Source organism: Zonotrichia albicollis, chromosome 1, assembly GCF_047830755.1.
Source record: "Zonotrichia albicollis isolate bZonAlb1 chromosome 1, bZonAlb1.hap1, whole genome shotgun sequence".
NCBI classification, from domain to species: Eukaryota; Metazoa; Chordata; class Aves; order Passeriformes; family Passerellidae; genus Zonotrichia; species Zonotrichia albicollis.
This window is the reverse complement of record NC_133819.1, coordinates 145801209-145821638: the sequence shown is the minus strand read 5'-3', so window position 1 is coordinate 145821638 and position 20430 is coordinate 145801209. Positions and strand designations below refer to the sequence as shown.

The 20430-nt window shown below is 38.2% G+C and overlaps 1 protein-coding gene across 2 annotated transcripts in view; it reads left to right on the top strand.

Annotated features, from left to right (window-relative positions):
- ADCY8 (adenylate cyclase 8) overlaps nucleotides 1-20430 on the top strand; it is a 115692-nt gene that overhangs the window by 8597 nt on the left and 86665 nt on the right. The gene's annotated exons all lie outside the window — the stretch shown is intronic.

Below are 20430 nucleotides of genomic sequence, written 5' to 3'. Positions count from 1 at the left end.
TTGAAATGAAAGATTTTTCTAAGTGATATTATTAAGACCTGACTTACTCACAGGCTTCCAACAGCTTCATTTAGATCCTTGATTTAAAGACCACATAATGTAGTATAAAGAATCCCATAGATATTAGGATTTTTAGGTGAATCATGAAGATGACTTGCCAGGGTTCTCTTTAGGGAAACTTTTGCTGTGAATCCACAGTTCTTCTGAAAAAGAACACAAATGTAGACATCCAGCTCCTCCAGGAATCTCTCTGAATGAGCTGTGTCATGCCTATCTCTCCAAACAGCCAGGTCTGCTGACAGAGATACCAGTGTGGTATCTAGAACCTAGAACACAAATATCAGGAACTGTACACAGGATGAAGTGCAAGGCAGAGAGGCACTGGCTGACAGAGAAATGTCTTGTCATACGAGTTGTATTTATTAGCAACTATTTAAGGAAATGCTGCTATTTCATTTGCCAGTTTCTCCTGCTGCAAGGTTTCATGCAGTTAGCTCTAGAGGAAAGTTCATTAATTAACCATTGCTGCAGTCTGTGAAGCAGCTGAAGTATATCAGTGTAAAAAAAATCAAAAACTAACACAAGCCATTTTTTCCACAATCACAACAAATAATGTACTTCTTCCAAATAGCCTGATGTTACTGTTGTGATTTTATATAATGCATTAGTTGAAATTTAGATAGCAGTAGCTCCCAGTATAAATGAAATAATGTCTGGGTTCAATAATATAATTTTTTAATTCAATTTTATTTTTCAATTTTGATTTAATCATTACTTTACAGTTTTGTATTTTCTTCTGTCTTTTCTTTCCTTTCCCTTAAAAAAAACCCAGAAGCTCTTATTTAATTAAATTAATGGAAGCATTCAAAATCATCAGAATCTTAATTTTGAAAATCAGTTTATGTCTTTGGGTAGATCCAGTCTTTAGGCACTATACTATTTCTTCTTTGTTCAAACTCTCCTTCTTCATTTACCTTAGAATTATTCAGGGAGGAAGCTATCTGTTCTGTGTTCCTTGCATTAGGTCTGCCACAGTAGAAGACTCATTCATAAATCCATAACTATCACCACAGTGCAAGGAAGAAATAGTAAAAAAACAGGAAAATTATTCAGCACAGAAAAACTAAATTATATTCTATTATATGGTATTACATGTTATTACATATAGGGGAAGTTATATAATTCTGGAGATAGGATTTAAGGTAAAGAAATTACTTAGATCTCAAGGAAGTTATTCAAACAATGGCATAAGATCTAGATATACACATTCTTTTATCCTATGATCCTGTTGTCATATGGGAAAGTACCTCCAATGCTCATTCATATTAATAAGCTTCATAAGCATACTAGACAGGGTTATAATTGACATGGAAATCATCCCACATGTGCTCAATATAATTTAATATGCAGATAAGCTTGTTCTTTTAGAGGAAGGAGTAATATTCACCACAGATTTCAGCTAGGGATTCAGAATGAGGATCATACCCATTCAATCACTAAATTAATCATTGGTCTGTGGTGATCCACACATATCTTTATGCATTTCAGAGCTCCATTTGATTTGAAAATTTCCTTCCTCAGCTGCTGTAATAAGTGACTAATATTAAATTGTTTTGAGAGTTTTGTGTAAAACATCCCAATATGTTCTATGATACATTAAAAGAGGAATACTGCATTGGCTTCTTTCAGCCATGCACATTTTTGTTGGAATAAGAATCCATTGAATATAGTGGGAATGCATGCATTTAATTTTATTCTTTCTTTAAAGACCTGGTTGCACTGGTTCATTCTGGGTCTTCTTAAAGACCTGATTCATTCTCTTCAGAATTGGAAGGTATGTCCTATAAGAAGTTAAGAATTCTGGTTTTGTCTAGTTTGGAGAGAAGGAGGCTGAGGTGTGACCTTGTTGCTCTCTAACAGCTTCCTGAGGAAGGGAGGGGGAGAGAGAGCTGCTGAGCTCTTCTTCCTGAGATCCATTGACAGGATATGTGGGAATAGTCCAAAGCTGGACCAGGGAAGTCAGAGAATAGACATTAGGATGCATTTCTCTACCCAAAGGGTGTTCAAATATTGGAACAGGCTCCCTAGAGAGGTGATCGATGCCCCAAGGTTGTTCGGATCTAAGAGGCATTTGGACAATATCCTTAATAATGTGCTTTAACTTTTGATGGCCCCTGACGTGGTCAGGCAGCTGGTTGTTATAAGTCCTATGAAACTGAAATATTCTGTTCTATTCTATTCTATTCTATTCTATTCTATTCTATTCTAGCCGGATCATCAGTGACTCTAACAGTCACCTGTACTGAGAAGATGTAAAATTAGGTATCATATAGGTGGAAAAGGACCTGGGAGTGCTGGTCAACAGCTGCCTGAACATGAGCCAGAGTGTGCCCAGGTGGTCAAGAAGGCCAATGGCAGCTGGCCTGTGTCAGCAATAGTGTGGCCAGCGGGACCAGGGCACAGATTGTCCTCCTGTACTCAGCACAGGTGACACCTCAAATCTTGTGTCCCATTTTGGGCCCCTCACTGCAAGAAAGACGTTGAGGGGCTGGAATGTGTCCAGAGAAGGGCAACAGAGCTGGGGAAGGGTCTGGAGCACGTTTGAGGAGGAGCAGCTGAGGGTGTTCAGCTTGGAGAAAAGGAGAATCAGGGGAGCCCTTATCACTGTCTACAACTGCCCGACAGGAGGCTGTAGCCAGGTGGGGGTTGATCTCTTTTCCCAAGTAACAAGAGATAGGACAAGAGAATGTGGCCTCAGATTTCCCCAGGAGAAGTTTAGATTACATGATGGGATAAATTTCTTCATCAAAAGGATTGTCAAACACTGGAACAGGCTGTGCATGGGAGTGGTGGTGTCACCATCCCTAGAGGGACTTAAAAGTCATGTAGGTGTGACACTTAGGGACGTGGTTTAGTGATGGACTTAGCAGTGCTGGGTTAACAGTTGGGCTTGATGGTCTTAGAGGTCTTTTCCAGCCTAACTGATTATATCATTCTTTATAGTTGAAACATTAAGGGTGTACTATACCTCAATATGGTCAGAGAGATTTACAGGAGATTCCTCAAGGATCTGAAGGTCCTTCAGAGAAGCCAGTGAAAATTCTTTCTTGAGACTTAAGCAGAACTTAAGCCATATGAAACTTGCCTAAAGGGCTGTACAGGTTTAACAAATTGCTGTAAAACCATTTTTACATTCCAAAATGTAGGCAAATGCCACTCTGACTGATGCTAGGACAATTTACATGTTCTCTGCAATCCTGAGAGCAATAGCAGTTTGCTGACAACAATAGGAAGAGAAGAATTTATTACATGTATTTAATTTGTGCTAATGGAATTGCTTTTGTCTGCTGTGTTCCATTAGCCACCTGTAAGAAATGCCAGAAGAGCACATGAAGTGCTCCTATTTTCTGTATGATGGTATAGGATGGTAGGTCCCCATTAATCTTCTTATAATCTCAATAGCTCTTCTTGCTTAGAAATTATTTTTTCAATGGCTTATTACTTTCTTCCCTGCAAAAATACTTGTGTCTGGTTATTCTTAAGGTACATTTTCTGATGACAACCACTCTTCTTTGATAACACTGCTTGGTATATTATGTAACACAAGCATTCAGTTACTCAGATCTCATCAACAATCAAAGCAAGAAAATCCAAAAGCTTTAAGTACATAACTCTCCAAGGCAATGTGACTTTGGAGAATGAGTGTAAAAGAATGAACCTTAACATGTCAATTATTTAAAACTCAAGAAAAACTCTCCTATACATAAAGATTGGTGTAAGTTTAAGTTGTTCAATATCCCCTAGATTTTGTACAAAGATTGTAAGGCAGTTGCTCCATTCCTCTTCAAGCAGTTAACAGAACTTTGCTGGCCAGATTGCTTTCCATGACACCAGAACATGCTAACTTCCACACCAAGTTTAAAAATGGTCTATCCAAGTGAATTTATTAAAGAACACTTCTGATAGTGTACAAGAAGGAAGAGGATTTGCAAAAGAAAACCAGAGATCACTTCTGATTTTCTTTTGCAATGCAAAGCTTCTGTAATTTGAATTGACCTTGTTGATTTTTTTAATCTAAAAGCAATGTATATATCTAGCAAGATTTCATATTTAAATTTCTAAAGGTTCAGACCAATTAATAGATTTACATATTTTTTATTATATTATGCAAATACTCAGCAAAAGTAATGCTGTGAAATTTCATGCTTTTATTCCTTTTTTTGTAACTTGCTTTCGGGCTCAGTAATTACATTTGCAAGTCAAAATAATATTTACTATGTCCCTAAAGTTTGTGTATATCTGAAGATGGTTTATAGGTGCAATTTGAAAATGGAAAATATGCACACCATTAATTAAGAGATGTTTTTTCTAATTACTATAATTAAACTATAATCTGGAAATCAAACTGTCGTATTCTGGCTAACAGCAATATGGATTCAGCAGCTCCAGATTTTAAGAGAGCTTGAAAGGTGTTTAGTCAAAGCTTAGTAGCTTAGTGCCCTTTACTACAGAATGACAATTCAATGAATCTCAGACAAGGAAAAAAGAAAATGCCAGAGTATCTTACAAATAAGGAAATATTAAATATCCAAATCATAAACACATAAATACACAGAAAACCCCCAGATTTTCTTGCAGACTTTGTACAAAACTTATGGACTCCCAAACATGGAAGGATAGATGGTTAGCAATCCTGAGTTAGTCCAGAGTAGGGCTATGAGGAGCTGCCAAATGAGGAAAAGCTGAGAGAGCTGGGACTGTTCAGGCTGGAATGAGAAGGAACAGGGATGTGTGAGGGGTGCTAATCTGATAATTATGTGTGAATAGGTTACTCTGAAGTAAGGAGACAAACTTTTCTCAGCAGTGCCCAGAGACAGGATGATAGTCAATGTGCATTAACTGAAATGCAATAAATTCCACTTATACATAAAAAAAAAAAAAAATCTGTGTTTACTCTAAATGTGAATGAGCACTATGACAGGTTGCCTAGAGATGTTGTGAAGTCTTCATTTTTGGGAATTTTCAAAGTCTGACTGGACAAGGTCCTAAGCAGCTTGCAGGTGATCCTGCTTTGAAGAAGATCTGACAATATGATCTCCAGAAGTCCTTTCCATTCTGCGATAGCAGTACAGGTATTGTTTCAAGAATGCAGATACAAATATCTACTGAGGATCTGGAGGGCAGACCTAACATGGGAATCCAGGCTGAACATGGTTATATGGTCATGTTTAAGGCACATCTCCTGTGATCACAGGGTGAGGCCTGGTTTACATGCTGTGCCTTCTGCACAGACTTCAGTCCATTCTGGCCCCAAGTCATGGGAGGGCCTTGCCTGCAGGTCTATGTAATAGAATCATGCAATCATTTTGGCTGACAAAGACACTTTGGATCATCAAGTCTAACCATAAACCTAAAACTACAGAGTCCACCACATGTCATCAGCTCTCATTTCTTCATGGGAATTGTTTTATGGGCACCATCATATGGTTCAAAGCTCAAAGCAGCAACCTTGTCTTCTCCATCCCCCTCTATGGACATCAAGCACTGCCAGACCACAGGCTTACAGCAAACATCAGGTACATGCTCACTCCATGTATCTTTTGGGGAACAATTCTGTCACCACTTCCTAGATCTCTGTGGTCTGTGCAATATTACAGGTGGAAGAGTTTGAAAAATACTAGTAATATATGTTTTTCTTTCTACCAGCGAAAAAAAAAAATTCCTCTACCAGTACCCTGAGTTTCACATGGTGAGATCGCTATGTTTATGTTCAAAGATATAAGTGTGTGTGCGTGTGGGTACTGTGGTCTCCCTGGGGCTTTCTCAGCAGTTGTAAGTGCCAAAGAAAGCTGGGGGCAGGTTTACCCTCAGGCAGTCTACCAGAGTTAGAACAATGTTTTGAGCAACAGATCCATCTATCCAACAACTCTCCTTTAAAAAAAATAAAAGTAGAAACTAACTTTCTGCCAAGAAAGCACTGATGATCTTTAAAAATACTGTTTTCAGTTGCAGTGGACCCTGCTTATTTTCACTTCTTCTCAGGATAGAGGATCACTCTAAAATGAAGAGACAGCTGTGACAACTTTCAAATATGGAAGGGGTTGCTACAGAGAGGAAGAAATCAATTGCTCTTTGTTTCATTATGAGCGATTGTGACATGATGGGTTAAGTTATTCCATGGAATAGTTACATTAGATAGTAGAGAAATCTTGAAAAAAACAATCTAATAACAGTAACTTCAATAACCTCATTTTGCTTGGAAGGTTTTACCTTGAGGTATAATTAAACAGTTTAGAGAGACAATTTTTAGGAGTGATTTAGGTAATAACCAGGACCCAGGAGCATGGGTTAAGTGACTTATCAAGGTCCTCTCATGCCCTACTTTCTATAATTAAATGAAACTTGCTCCTAATTTTGACTATGATGCAAAGTGTTCTCACCCCCAGTTTCAAAAGAAATAAACAATTTCATATATATAATGATTGCTGCCCTGAGGCTCATGGATTAGTCTGAATTATTTTAATTTATGTAGACTGAAATGCCACAGCTTTGCGTATTTATATTTGTGGTTTGCTACAGAAATGTTTGATCAAATAATAGCCAATAATATTGCTGATGGTGCAAGAAAATGACAGAATCTGATTGTCTCTTCCAAGAGAGTAACAACTGGTAGAGAGAATGTGTTGCTAATAAAGTCATGTAAACTTCAAAGCCAAAAAACCAAAGAGTTGAATTTGTTGATTGAATAGGGGCTATTTTTGCCCATTGAAATTTTTAGGTCACCATCAGCTCATTTCACTTCATCTGTAATCTTCCTCATCTTATATCATTATCCTAGTCTGATTTATTTATTTTCATGGATATATATATATATATCCATGAAAATAAATAAATATATATAAATATATTCAGAGGAGCAGTGTTATTTTAGATTCTTTCTATTGTATAAATGTGCATATGCCACTTAATTATAAAGAATAAGAATTTTCCTGGATGTTTCTGCTCTTTAGGACTATTCCTAGATATGTGATGCACATGAAGATAATGGAAACCAGATAGGAGTACATAAGTAAATACAGAGATTGATTAATTCTTGCTGAGTACATGGAGCACCATTAACAGGTGGAAGAGTCCTATCTCTAACTCTGCATCTAAAAATCCATCCTAAACTCTGGGAATGTTTGTGGAACATCTTGTCTCTTGCCAAGTTTCTCCATGTGTGACACCCCCAACTGGATGGATGGACCTGAGGATGCTTTCTGTCACTGCAGTAGAAGAGCTCCCTTCATAGGGCTGAGATCCCGCTCTGGCACCAACAGGGAATTGGGGTTTTACTGTTGAACAGACACAAAATATTCCCTTCCTTCTCCAATACAGAGAAAGGCTTTAGTAGCAGAAAATTTTAACTCAGGGAACCTGTTATCTAATGTTCTCTTCAAGGGCAATAAACTCTGACCTTGACAGGATATTTTAATCCTGTTTTTCATGTTGTGAAGGGTGATTCAGTCTTTCAGCAAAATGCTTTCCTTCACAGACTACAGAAATCAGTAGAAGGCATTCAAAGTAATTATACAAACAACTTTAATCAAAGATTCTCAGACTACCATTTCTACTCCTGCTACACACAGGACTCTCTTTGAAAAATGAGTCCTTTAAAATTATGCTGGATTTTTTGTTCAAGAGGGACGATGGTATTAAACACAAAGGCAAAATACAGTTACTCTTGTTCTTAGTGGAAGTCAGGTGGTAGGTAAAGGTAGGACTGGGTTATTCATCACAATAATAATTGTAAAGATTATTGAAGTGTATGAATTAGGATACATTTTTCCAGATGTCATCCATCAAAGAGTTTTTATTGAAAACTGAGGTCAGCAGGAGCTGAAACCCCCCAGAGGAAGGATTTTGCAGCTCTGAGTGACAATGACTCTTCCATTTCGGTTTTCCAGTTGAACTGGGAGCTGAGGAGTGCCACATGCTTCCCACATGCTGCAGGTGTGTTCTGAAACTGAAATATTTGTGTGTTGCCACATTTTCCCTTCTGGAGGCCACCAGACATATATCAACCCAAGAAAGGTATTTCCACACCTAAAAGTCTGAGGTTTTCAGAAATGCAGCAATTGCACTGCTTTACTACTTACTAGGGAAATATAAAAGATGTGAAGGCGGAGTTTGGGGCTTTTCCAAATTCTTCCAAGAACTGAAAATTTTAACATAGAAACACACGCTTTTTTAAAATTAGCACTTCATGAAACTGTTCTGGTTCTCCATATTTATTTTGCTTCTCTCCAGGTATTTGTATTTTTAATATCATCTTGTGATGTATCTACTTTTATAATCAATATTTTTTCTCCCTAAAAGCAGTAACTGGCATGATTTAGAGTCCTTGTCTTTTTTTATAAACTCTGTAAAATACTATATAGGAACATGTCAGAAGGTAAGAAAGAAGACCAAAACGCCTGGAAAAAATAATTTATGATACTTCTACACGGTGTATTTATTGGAAAAATATGTAAGGCTTGTACTCATATAATGATTAATCTTGCTGACAAATGGATGTGAATATTCATGAGGATGACAACATGGAGAAGTCATTTGAACTTGCTCCTATTTCTATCTAGAATTTGATATAGATTACACACGTAGTTACTGTACAGTGTCAGCAGTGAGATATCAGCTTTATATCAACAACTAGTGAGTTCATGGTGCTGTCTACAGATATGGCTTTAATTGCTTTCAGCACCACACTAAACAACAAGAAAATAATATGAACAATGGAGCTTGGCTGGGGCCTTATTTTAATGTAAGGACAGAAAATTTCTCTCTTTTTTTTTTTTTCTGTTTGAAACAATCTGATCAATGGTAACTGGCTGAGTGGCAGAACTTGCACAGTAAGAACTGATTTCATCCTTGTAGGGATACCAAAACGTTCAAATTGTTATCAGGAAGTAGCCATAAGCAATTCCTTAGGATTTCTGAAATTCTTTATTTCACTCATGTTCTGATATCTAAAAGATCAAGACTGTTGGAAGAGACTGCTTGAAATCCATTAGGGCCAGGACGAATATCTCCATCAAACAGATGGAATCTGGATCAAGCATTAAACTCAATGAAGTGTCATTAAACCCTGTCATTACCTGTGACCTTTCTCCTTCAACCCTTTCATAATTTAACTACTAGAACTGTATGGCTTTCAGAAATATTAACCAGTTGGAAGACCAGTTTATGAAACTGATTGTCTTTGGTTTTCTTTTTTAAAGCTCAGAAGTTTTGTTCTCTCCCCTGCCTGAAATTCCAGCAAGAAATCAACTTTATCAGCTAATTCCTGGCTGAAATGATGGGATAGTTTTTGTGCCACAAAACACAGTCATCGGGCTTGGTATTCATATGCCAGCATGTCCAAAACCACACTCAATTTCTTTTCAAGCACTGGTCTGCTTGAGTGCTCCTAGAAGCACAATATTTATGTATCCTGACTACAGCAATATTGACTTAAATATTAAATCTGTGAGCTAAATACTCACTAAGACCAAACACTGTTTTGCTTGAGAAAATTTCCTTTTGAAGACAATCAGCTTCTGTGTGAGCAGGTAAACACTGACCTTGCTCCTGAGTGGTTCCTTTACATGACCCAAACTGCAAAAATGTCCACATCATTCATGGTTGTGCATTGTATCAAGCCCTGTACCCAGCCATCCTTATGTAAAGGGCTTCTGAGGGGCTTCTCTTGTTATTTTATGTCCACCAAGTTTTAACAGTCTCCAGCAGCATTTCTTGTATCAGCAGGATTCATTATTCAACATCAGAGACAGAGGTTGTTTTGCTTTGCGTCATTTATTTAATATTCCATGAAGAGTCCAGTTTCTGTTTCTCCTGCTTATACAAGCAGGGAAAACAAAGGCATGGCTTGTATTGTCAGGCAAGGAGAATTTGGCTCATGGTAAATATCAGGGTTTGAAGTTAATCCCATCCTTGTTTTAAACCAGAATAAGCCACTGCCTTCAAAGGAATTAGTCCTAAATCACACCACTGTCAGTGCAAAATGAATCCTGCACTATATGTCTCCTCTGCTAGCAGAGTGTCAGGAGAAGCCTAATCCTTCATTATTTGTCTCTGGTATATTCTGTCAGCCAAGGACTGAATAAACTCTTTCCCACAGCACTCTCTGTACTTTTGATGTCAGTTTGACTTCTTCTAGCTCACCACACTGAAGCGTTCACCATGACTAATAGCAGAACAACACCCACAGGTTTCACAAAGGAAAATGTTTGTCCTCGCCTAACTCTCTGAGATAAAGTTTTAATCCAGCAGGTCTGGAATGTTGTAACCTCTCATGGCTTTTGTCTGGTACATTTCCATTTGTTCCCATGTCCTTTCCCTATTTTCCTAATATTTTATATTAGAGTATTCCTAAATGATAGCTTAAAAAACTCAAGATAAAGCAGACTTTAAAGGAAATATCAAATAACATTAGATATCAATAAAATCCCTGTTTAACATTGAGTGACTCATGTCATCTGCTGTGCCTAAGACATGTTTAGTTCAGCCCTGGAGGACAAAGTCTCCTGGGCCCTATTACAAATCCCCAGCCATCCTAAAGTTTTCCTTGCAAGTTTAACCAAATCTTCATGGGCTCTCCATTTCCTGAAATCTCCCAAGGCCTTAGCACTGGTTCTCAGTGTGGTTAAGGATGCCTGAAATTCTGTGTACATTGGAGTCAGACTACAGCTACTTCTTTTAATATGCCCAAGATTTCTCTGAAGTAAGTGTTAATCTCATGTTTACAGCTCAACCAGGACAGCCAAGAAAATAGGTGTTTGAGGTTTTTTCTTTTGGAGTTTTTCAAGGTTTTGCTACGAAAGGATTCTATGAATGGAATTGCTGAGTTCTGTCTTTTCCTGGTTTTCAGGTCATCATAGTCAGCAACAAAAGGAGTTACTGAGGGAAAAAAGCAAAGACAGGACTGTAAATTTCTTTTATTGGAGCTTTCTAGTCACTTTTCAAAAAATAATTTTAAGTGGAAGCCAAGATGAGAAATTTGGAGGGAGAAGATATTTTCCATATTATTTCTGATCTAGCAAAGCTAAAACCTGATCTGGGGACTCTAAGTTGATTCTTGCTGTCTCACACATCAGTTAGCTGTGAATTCATTGGCAAACTCTATCACCAGTGACACCCATGCAAAATGGCAACCATTTACAGCTCAAAATGCAGGGAAAACATAACCTTGAGATTGGCCTGCTGTACAAAATGCTAATAAAGTGTAAAAACATTTGTTTTCATCACTGTTTTTGCCTTTTTTTTTCTTTTATTATTATTTAGATCAATAGTTTTAAAAAATAACAGCTGGAAGGGATAATTTGTTTGCCAGCAGGTATCACTGATTAACACACACAGCTAATTATTAGAGCTTCCCAGCAGAATAAAAGCAGGTTTTGGAAAAGTACACTTGACACTGATATCCCTCATGTATTTTTCATTAGCAGTATTCTCAGTACTATTTCAGTTAAACTAAATCACTTTTTAATAGGTATTAGTCTCATTCTCACACAGACTAGAGTGGATTTCATAAGGTTGTCTATTTCTTGATAAAGAGTTCAAGAGTAATTTCAGATCATTACATTTTGCTATTACTTTATTTTTTTCCATTGTAATGTCAAAAGGGAAAAATGATTTGCAGAATCTTGCTTCTTTCTTTGTCCTATGGACATAGCTTGGTAATTCAGAGGAAAATACATGCAACCTGGCCTAACATAACTAGAAAGAATAGCAAAAAGCTTCTCTTGTTGTTAGAGCTCTGCGGAATGCACCAAGGCAGGGTCACCTGCACACAAATTCTGACAATTGCCAGTTCCAGTGGGAAGAGCCATGGAGTATGTCCTGCAGGTAATTTCTGGGACATGAGCACAATTCATCCGATGGAAAGGGCAATGACCTATGCTAGAAAAGAGGAACAGCTGTCAGCCCTACAAACATAATTATTGGTCACCCTTTGACATCTTACTTTGGATAAGAGCCATTATCCAGAGCAATGAAAACAGCTGTGCAGAACAACACCCCAAAAATACTTAGCAGAAACGCACACTACATAATTCACATCTCCTTAAAATGTAGTGAAACTCTTTCCACCGCTGTAAAACAGCTTTGATGTGTTTGGTTTTTTCCTTCAATACTCCTAATTGGTTGCACCATCTGATAAGAGATCTACTAAGATTTTTTTGCTTCGGCTATCTAACATCGAGTTAGGTAAAACTATTGTAATAATTTGAAGAAAATTTCCAGAAGTGACTTTCACTTTAGGCATACTACTTTTAGGTTCTCCAGGCTCATCTTAAACTCAGTGATGCTCTCAGACTTTTCCAGACCAAGTGTCAGCTGGAATTTTTTGTCAGTGAGATGATGTTTAATGCTTGGCTCTGAAATGTACAGTACAATTCTACTTGGAGACAGTTATTTACAAGTCAGATATCCTTGCATGAAATGCAAGGAGAAAATTTAATATTTCGTAAGTGTTGCTTCAAAAAAACCCAGAGGCATTATTTTTAATTCTCAATATCCAGGAAGTCATGGGTATACTTCCCCATTTCAGATTAATTTGTTGTAAATCTTTGTTTAGATGTTCTTACTTTCAGTTGGAGTAATTTGTTTCTCAAGTAGCTTTAAATGGAATGTGTCTCCTTTTTGAACATAATTACTTTGATATTTGTTTTGAACAGTAAATATGCAGTTTGTAAGGATGGACAGCTTCTGCATAGAATCATAGAATATCCTGAGTTGGATGGGATCCTCAAGGACTATTGAAGTTCAGCTCCTTGCTCTGCACAGGACAACTCCAGCAATCACACCATGTGCCTGAGAACATTGTCCAAATTCTCATTCAGCTCTGTCAGGCTTGAGGCTGTGACCACTTCTCTGGAGAGCCTGTTCCAGGGCCCAAAAAACCTCTGGGTGAAGAGCCTTTTCCTAATATCCAACCTGAGCGTCCCCTGACACACCTTCAAGCCATTCCTTTGAATGTTGTCACTGGTCAGGAGAGTGATGAGATCAGAGCCTGACACTCTGCTTCCCCTCATGAGGAAACTACAGACTGTGATGACATCTCCCTTCAGTCTCCTCAAGTAACTTGAGCTGCTCCTCATTTGTCTTCCTTTCTAGGTCCTTCACCATCTTCATGAACATTTAAAAATTTTCTAATAGCTTTATGTCTTTCTAATATCTCTGAAAACACAGGACTTGAGGTGAGGCTACCCCAATGCAGAGCAGAGGGGGACAATCCCCTCCCTTGCCAGCTGGCAATGCTGTGCCTGATGTCCCTCAGGACACTCTTGGCTGCCAGGGCACCTCTGACTCATGTTCACCTTGCCATCAACCAGGACCCCCAGGTCCCTTTCCACAGCCCTGTCCCAGGTGCAGAATCCAGTACTTGTTTTTGTTAAACTTCATACAGCTGATGATTGCTGTATGTTTAATATGTCCAGATTTTTAATATGTCCAGGTTGATCTGAAATGTCTCTCTGCCCTCAAGGGATCAACAGCTCCTCCCAATTTATTGTCATTGGCAATAGAAAAGTATAGGGAAAATTTCAGAGTCAGACAGAGCTTCAGGAGTCTGAAATATGGAAGTGAAGGAAGAGAAACAGCTGCTTTGCACTCCCCTCTGAGCAATGAAGTGGGAAATACTATCTCTTTGTTTTCTAATTTTCCCTGACTGTCACAGGCTGCTTCAGTGTTCTCTACTGCACAGGATGTTTTGCTGTGCCTTGTTTTTTCTGGGATTTTTTGTGTGTTGTTGCAGGATCTCCTGGTTAGACAGCACAGGTAATTTAAAGTATTTCTGTAGTACATGTGCTGTGGTTTCAAGGTCACATATATTTGGAGAGGAGAAGAGATTTCTGTCTGAACTCTTTATGTTAACTTATAAACACACCAAACAAAGTGATGTTTTTTGGCAATGAAATATTTATGTCTGGAACATTTGTCTTTAGATTTCTCCTTGTAATTGCCCTGCAGTACAGCTGTCTTAAAGCAGAGGGAAAAGGTACTTGAGAAACACACAGAAAACACTGAATGGAGAAAGTTATTTGCATCAAAAAGACAAGATTGTTTTTTCTAAATGGGAACATTTTAGATATCTGGAGGTGACAGCATTTTGTATAAAAAAACGATGACAACAGGGTGCTGTGCTGCTCAGTGAAGTGGAGATGTGATCCCCAGATTTCATTGCACAGTTCAGGATCAGTTCCTAGATAAGTGTCAGAGAGTTCAGCTAAATACCTTATAGCCATGGAAAAGAGTTTCTAAAAAGTGAAAGTCATTTTCCTATCTTTGTTCATTCCCCTGTATGCATGGGCTATGACCCTGCCACTGACATTTTCTCAGTCATGCCTAGTCACTTTAACATCTATAAAAAGTACCAAAAAAAGATCCAAAGTCCCAGAATAGATTTATTTTATTATTAAAATTATTCCTGAACTCTAAATTTTAGACAAACTCAAAGAGACTAAGAGGAGTTATGTTGAAACTTTGGGGCTGCTCAATGGCACTAGAAAGGCTATGTATGTGCTTGACTGCCTTTACATCCTTCAGCTATGTCAGTCCTTATGTGTCTGAAATTATATATTATATAATTATGATATTTTATGATTGATATTATTTTCTTGGAAGATCTCTTGTACCACACCATGTTGCAAAAGTTTTGCCATAATTGGTAGCTGACTTAGTAAATTTGTGTGGCTTTAGCTATTTATAAGCAAATTAATCAGACAATCAATAATGAATTCAATGGGAGGAAGAACAACAAAGGATACAGCTATTTTGTCTAGTAACAAATCAGACTCCTGAATATTAAAGATATGGCTTTTCAAATACTATCTTGAACTGGAACAATTGATTGTATGCAAACTTGCCATTGTTCAGAGGGGAAACGGTTTGTGTTTTCTAAATCACTAAGAGGACAAAAATTCATGTTAGAATATTCTGCAATGGAGTGGAGAAAACTTTGTCTGAAACCAGTTGTTTTCATTGAAGGTTATATAATAATTTCTTGTGGTACACCCTATGATTTGATAGAGCCAACCTGTTTGCAGGCTGCACATTTTATGCACCTTAAAGGCCGGACTGTTCCTAAGCACACAGTGGAGTCCTCTGATGACAGCTCTAGTAGTAGCAGGATCAGGCATCTAAAAAGGTCTCAGCTCTCCTAGAGGCATAAATAAGATCTTAGTTTTTGAAGAATCAGCCAGTGTTCCCATAGGAGCTGTGCACAGCTGATCCACAAAATTCAGTTCTAAACATGAGATCAGATGGTGACACTGGTACAAATGGCTTCTTTCACATGTAGCAAATCTAGGGTGGGTGGGGTAAAGCTGTTCTTAGCCATCATAGTCTGTGCTTGTCTAACTTTACTAGAAATAATCATTGTGTTATTCTCCATCCCTGTCTTCCCAGGGGTGTGGTATATTTCTGTCTTTCAGTAAAGTACGTGTATGTAGATCAGATTAAAGAGTAGCACTCACTCCAGCTGTGAGTAGGAGTTAAACATCTGTTGTACTTATGCATTGGAAAGTAGAGAGGATCAGTGACAGCTGAGTTTTCCAGAAAGTCGAGGCAGCAGTTTGGGCACCTTTGTGTGCCAGATTGGTTTCCAATAAAAGTTACTGAAGAAGCACCCACAAACTAAAACAAACAAAACTGCCTTTTATCACAGCCAGGGGAATTTAGCAGTTAGACCCAGGAGAAGTCAGAATGAGTGAACTTTAGGAATAAAAACACTCTTTACAAGGTGATTTAACAATAAGGCAGCAATGATTTCCATTTAATGAGTTGGCAGCAGTGCCAGCTATGAATGTTCACATGCTTCCTCTTCCTGTGGAGGCTGTGCTGTGAACTTAATCAGACGATTGCTCTAGATATGGCCAACACCAAATGTTTGTTTTTTAAGTTGGCTAAGTTCCCTGATATAGTTCACAGTATGGTCCCACAAATAATTGATCTGGCACAGCGAAGGGGAAGCTGTACTGAGGGATCAAGGTGGGCATAAGGCAGTGTAGAGAAACAGGTACTTACTAGTTTCTCTGCCAAGAGCTTTGATTCATAAAATCATACTCTCAGTGGGAGAGAGAGGCTTGCTGCAGGCCAGCAGTGAGAGAGCCGTAGAGTCTGTGATGCCAGATGTTCCTATTTTAGAGAAAGTAGAGCATTTAGTCTTCTTGTGCAACTCTCAGTCCATTCCTGGTGATAAGTTCTTATGAAAGCATTTATTTTCCCTCAAATAACCCAAGAAAGACAGTGATCGAGAAAGGAAAGAGAATTTTCTGAGACATTTTAATTACAAAAACCAACATTGTGGTGAACTTCTATTTTTAGTTAAACAACTAATGAAAAATCAAAATGCTTCTCCAAACTTAATTATCCAATAATAATTACCATAGCAACCAGTTCTTTATGTGGCACATGCTGAAAACACTCTCTAAGAAGCACGAGTTTACTTTCCCTGTTTTTCCAAAACAGACAAGAAATGCTCTAATCTGTTTCTAAAGCCCTGAGAATGTCTATCTGGAGATTAGATTGAAAGCCACTTGTTTGCTTCTCACATGTGTTTGGGCGACATCAGCCCCAACACTGCTCTGCTTCTATGCGGCAGAAAAAAATTGCCTGCTGAAGAGGTTAATAATAGGTTTATTTCTGCTAAACATTCTAGAGTGCATTTCTGCACTTGAGGTAGTAACACACAAGTTCACTGTCCTTCTGGATTTCAGAGTAATTTCAGCTTTCTCTCCTCTGCCTCCACTGTGCTTTCCACATGGATATATGCTGTTGTTGTCTCAACTTCATGATGAAGTTAAATCAGCTGCAATCTTTTAGGGCTGTCTATCAATCAACATATTTCCAATCCATGTGGTTTGTTGAATGTTCATAAATATTCATTTTTCCTCAGGTTATGTATTCTTTGGAAGTGCTGAACTCAATCACTACACACTCCATAAACATCTGTTAATGGCTGGCCTTATGACTTTAAATTAACTGCATATTTCAAAAAGGGAAATCATGGTAAACCTAAAACACAGCTCAGTTATTAATTTTGAAGTCTTGAAACTTCTGACTTTTGCCAAACCTTTAGATTGCTTCCCGTTATTCATAAACTCACAGGATTCTGTAAACTCCCAAGGAAGGCCAACTCAACTAGGTGCTCTTAATAGCAGAAATGCCTAAGAATTGTTGTGCTTATCCCAGTATCTCACCTGTACCCTTCTGACCATCCTGCTTCCTGACCTAGATTCAACTCTGCCTTGAAAACTGCCTGTAGCTGATTACCTACCACTTCACAACAGACACAGGGGTTACTTTACCATCTTTTCAATGAATTTTCCCTCTCCTGTTCTCTTGCATTACTATATTGCACCTGCTTTGATTATCACTTCTTCCTGACAAGCCATGTCCAGTGCCTTTTAGTTGGTTCTTTGAAACCTGGTATTTCTCGAATCAACTCAAAATGTTTCCTTGGTTTCAGCTGTCTTGGAAAAGACTTTTTTTATATGAGTGGCAGATAAAAATGATGTTATTTCAATCAATGTGTTCTTTCAAATTTAACCTATTTGTGTGACTTGCATCCTCTCATATCTTTTGCTTTATGCTAGTTTTCATAATGATTTTGCCAAGGGTTCTGAGGTGCCTTTATGGAGGACACTTCATAAGTGACCATTTATTTGACAAGTGATTTCTTTCATCTGGAGAAGAAGACAATCAGGGGGACCTCATTGACTTCTACAACTACATGAGAGGAGGTTTTAGTGAGGTGGGTGTCAGTCTCTTCTGACATGTCTCAAATGAAAGGACAAGGGGAAATGGTCTTAAATTAGATCGTGCCAGGATTAGATACTAGAAACAAAATTCTCTCTGAGAGAGTAGTCAGGCATTGGAATAAGTTGACCTGGGAGGCAGTGGAGTCTGGAATTAATCAAGAGGTATCTAGATGTGGAACCTTGGATGTTATTTAAAGGTCATTACAGTGCTGCTGGGTTGATACTTGGAATGGCTTACCCTGAAGATCTCTTCCAACCTTGATGACTCTGTGATTCTGTGATTCTACTGCCTCAGTGATCAAGTAACTTCCTTTAGCTCTGTTTATCTTATTATGTGATTATGTGTAACTGCAGGTTCAGCAGGGACAGTGGTGTTACACTGTGTCTGTTATAGACATATTCCCAAGCAGTGTGGTAAAGGGTACCTTCATTGCATTTTTTAAATATTCAAGAAGCACCCCTCCTCAGAGCCCCATTTAAAATCAAAATACATCACTCATGGCTTTTTAAGATCTCTTGCTGTGCTGCTATTCTTCATTATTTAAGTGCTGTGAAAGGTACAAATAAACTTATAAATGTTGTGAAAGTATTTTGTTTTTTCACATTATGCCTCAGCTTCCCTACTGTGAGAGAACTGATTATTTTCAGGTCAGTCAAAAAGATATTAAACTCTGTGCATCTTAAAAAACAGAGTCTGTCCTGGCTTGTAGCCTTGATAGGTTGTAGAAAATCCTCCAAGACTTCTCAAATTGGCCTCAGTAACCTCTAGAAGAAAGGAACAGCAATTAAAGACTCAAGTCTTATTTCTTTTTGTTCTTTTATTAACAAGAGCCCCAGATTAGTATGCCTTGCAAGTCATAGTGCTTTACTCCTTGGAGTGATTTCAATCAGACTACCATGTGTCAGGAAAGCCAATTCTGCCCCTGCATAAGCTGTTGTTTTACCTGTAACATGTTTTCCATTATTCCCTTTGTCCAAATGAAATTATGTACCCATGAAATCTAATTGAAAGACAAATTCTAGTGCCTTTACTCTAAGGAGATCTGCTGAAGAGAGTGGAACAAGTCCTGAGCATTAGCAGAGATGGGTGACTGAACTGGGCTCATGAGGAAATTGCAAATGAATTTGCTACCAAAGGAGGCCACCTTGTCACTGCTTTCACTGTTGAAATTCACTTTTCAAATGTTCTGGAGAGATTTTCTTTTTTTTTCACTCTCTACTCTAACCTTCCTAGTATGTGTGAAAATACAGCCCAGGTCAAAGCTCAAAGTCAGTCAAAAAGGTTTGAAAAGTTGACTCCTCCAACCTCCCTCATCTGATTCCAGTTGTCCTGCTGAACAATTCAGTTCTGAACTAGTTCTGATTGAGAGTCTCAATCTCATGTCAGATCATCATACACCTCTTAGTAGCTTGCACCAGAAGGAGTTATTTCATACATAAATTACTGCCTTCCCTGATTTATTTGGAGCAAAGGCAGAGAGTGTCTGGGGGAAGCTGGCTGATCCAGTGCAACGTCTCCAGTAAAACAGGATATGGTAGATAACAGGAAAAAGGCAGAAAGTGCAAAGAGAGAATAGTGATACATGCAGAGTGACTAAAGAGCCTCAAATTCCTCCCTTTTAAAAAGTAAAAGTAAGGGGTTATGTTTTAAGTCAGTAAAATCAGGAACGGTGATGAGCTAATTAATTGGAAATGGTTACTCACTGTTTATACACATGATGTAGCACTCAAAGAAATTATAAAATTGTCAATTGAAGGAAACAAAAGGCAAGAGTTTTATCACAAAGGACCTAATTAAATTGTTAAAAATCTTTATTATTGAGTGACATAGGAGCCAAATGTACTATTAACTTGGTAAAGACATCAGGAAAAGTTGTGCAGGTGCACTGAGTATGCCACCTCCAGCTTAGAGGATCTTGGAAGACAGGGGGATGCAAGGATCCTGCTAATCATGACCTACTTCTCACAAGCCTTGTCTAGACATCTACTACTGGAAAAGGTTAAACAAAACTTCATCTGGAGCCAGGATGTGCATTATTATTTAATCATGGCACATAAATTGCAAATTAATTCCCTGTACTACAGTAGAACAATACTCCAGATTCAGAAATATGGGAATATATAAAGCTGAAGTTTCTGCCAGATGCTTTTGGCCTGATATCAGATCTCACTTTCAAACCCACATGACTGTGGGGAGTGAGACCTGCAGATCTGAGTCAAAGCATCACAATGAGATCATGGAGACCTCTAATAGGACAAACAACACTTGGATTTTAGGAAAACTGATTTTTAGAGGATAGTAAGAAAATACAATGTCTATCCCAAAATGTTCTGCAATCACAGATTGCTGGAGTGTTCAAAACTATTTTGACAAAGCATCACATTTTCCACCACCAGAGAGAGGATCCTGAATGATGAACACTTGATGTGCCCTGCTGCAGTTGTTCTGGTGTTGTTATGATCCTGTATGTATCACCCATAGCTATCAAAGCCTTTGAAATCTCAACTAATTACAAGGATGAGATAGTGGATGAAGGTACACTGAGGCTGCAGAAATTTTTCCTCTCTCTAGTGCAGTCAAATACTTTTGCCAGTTTCTTACTCACTTTCCCAACCAATCCTCTCTTCAATG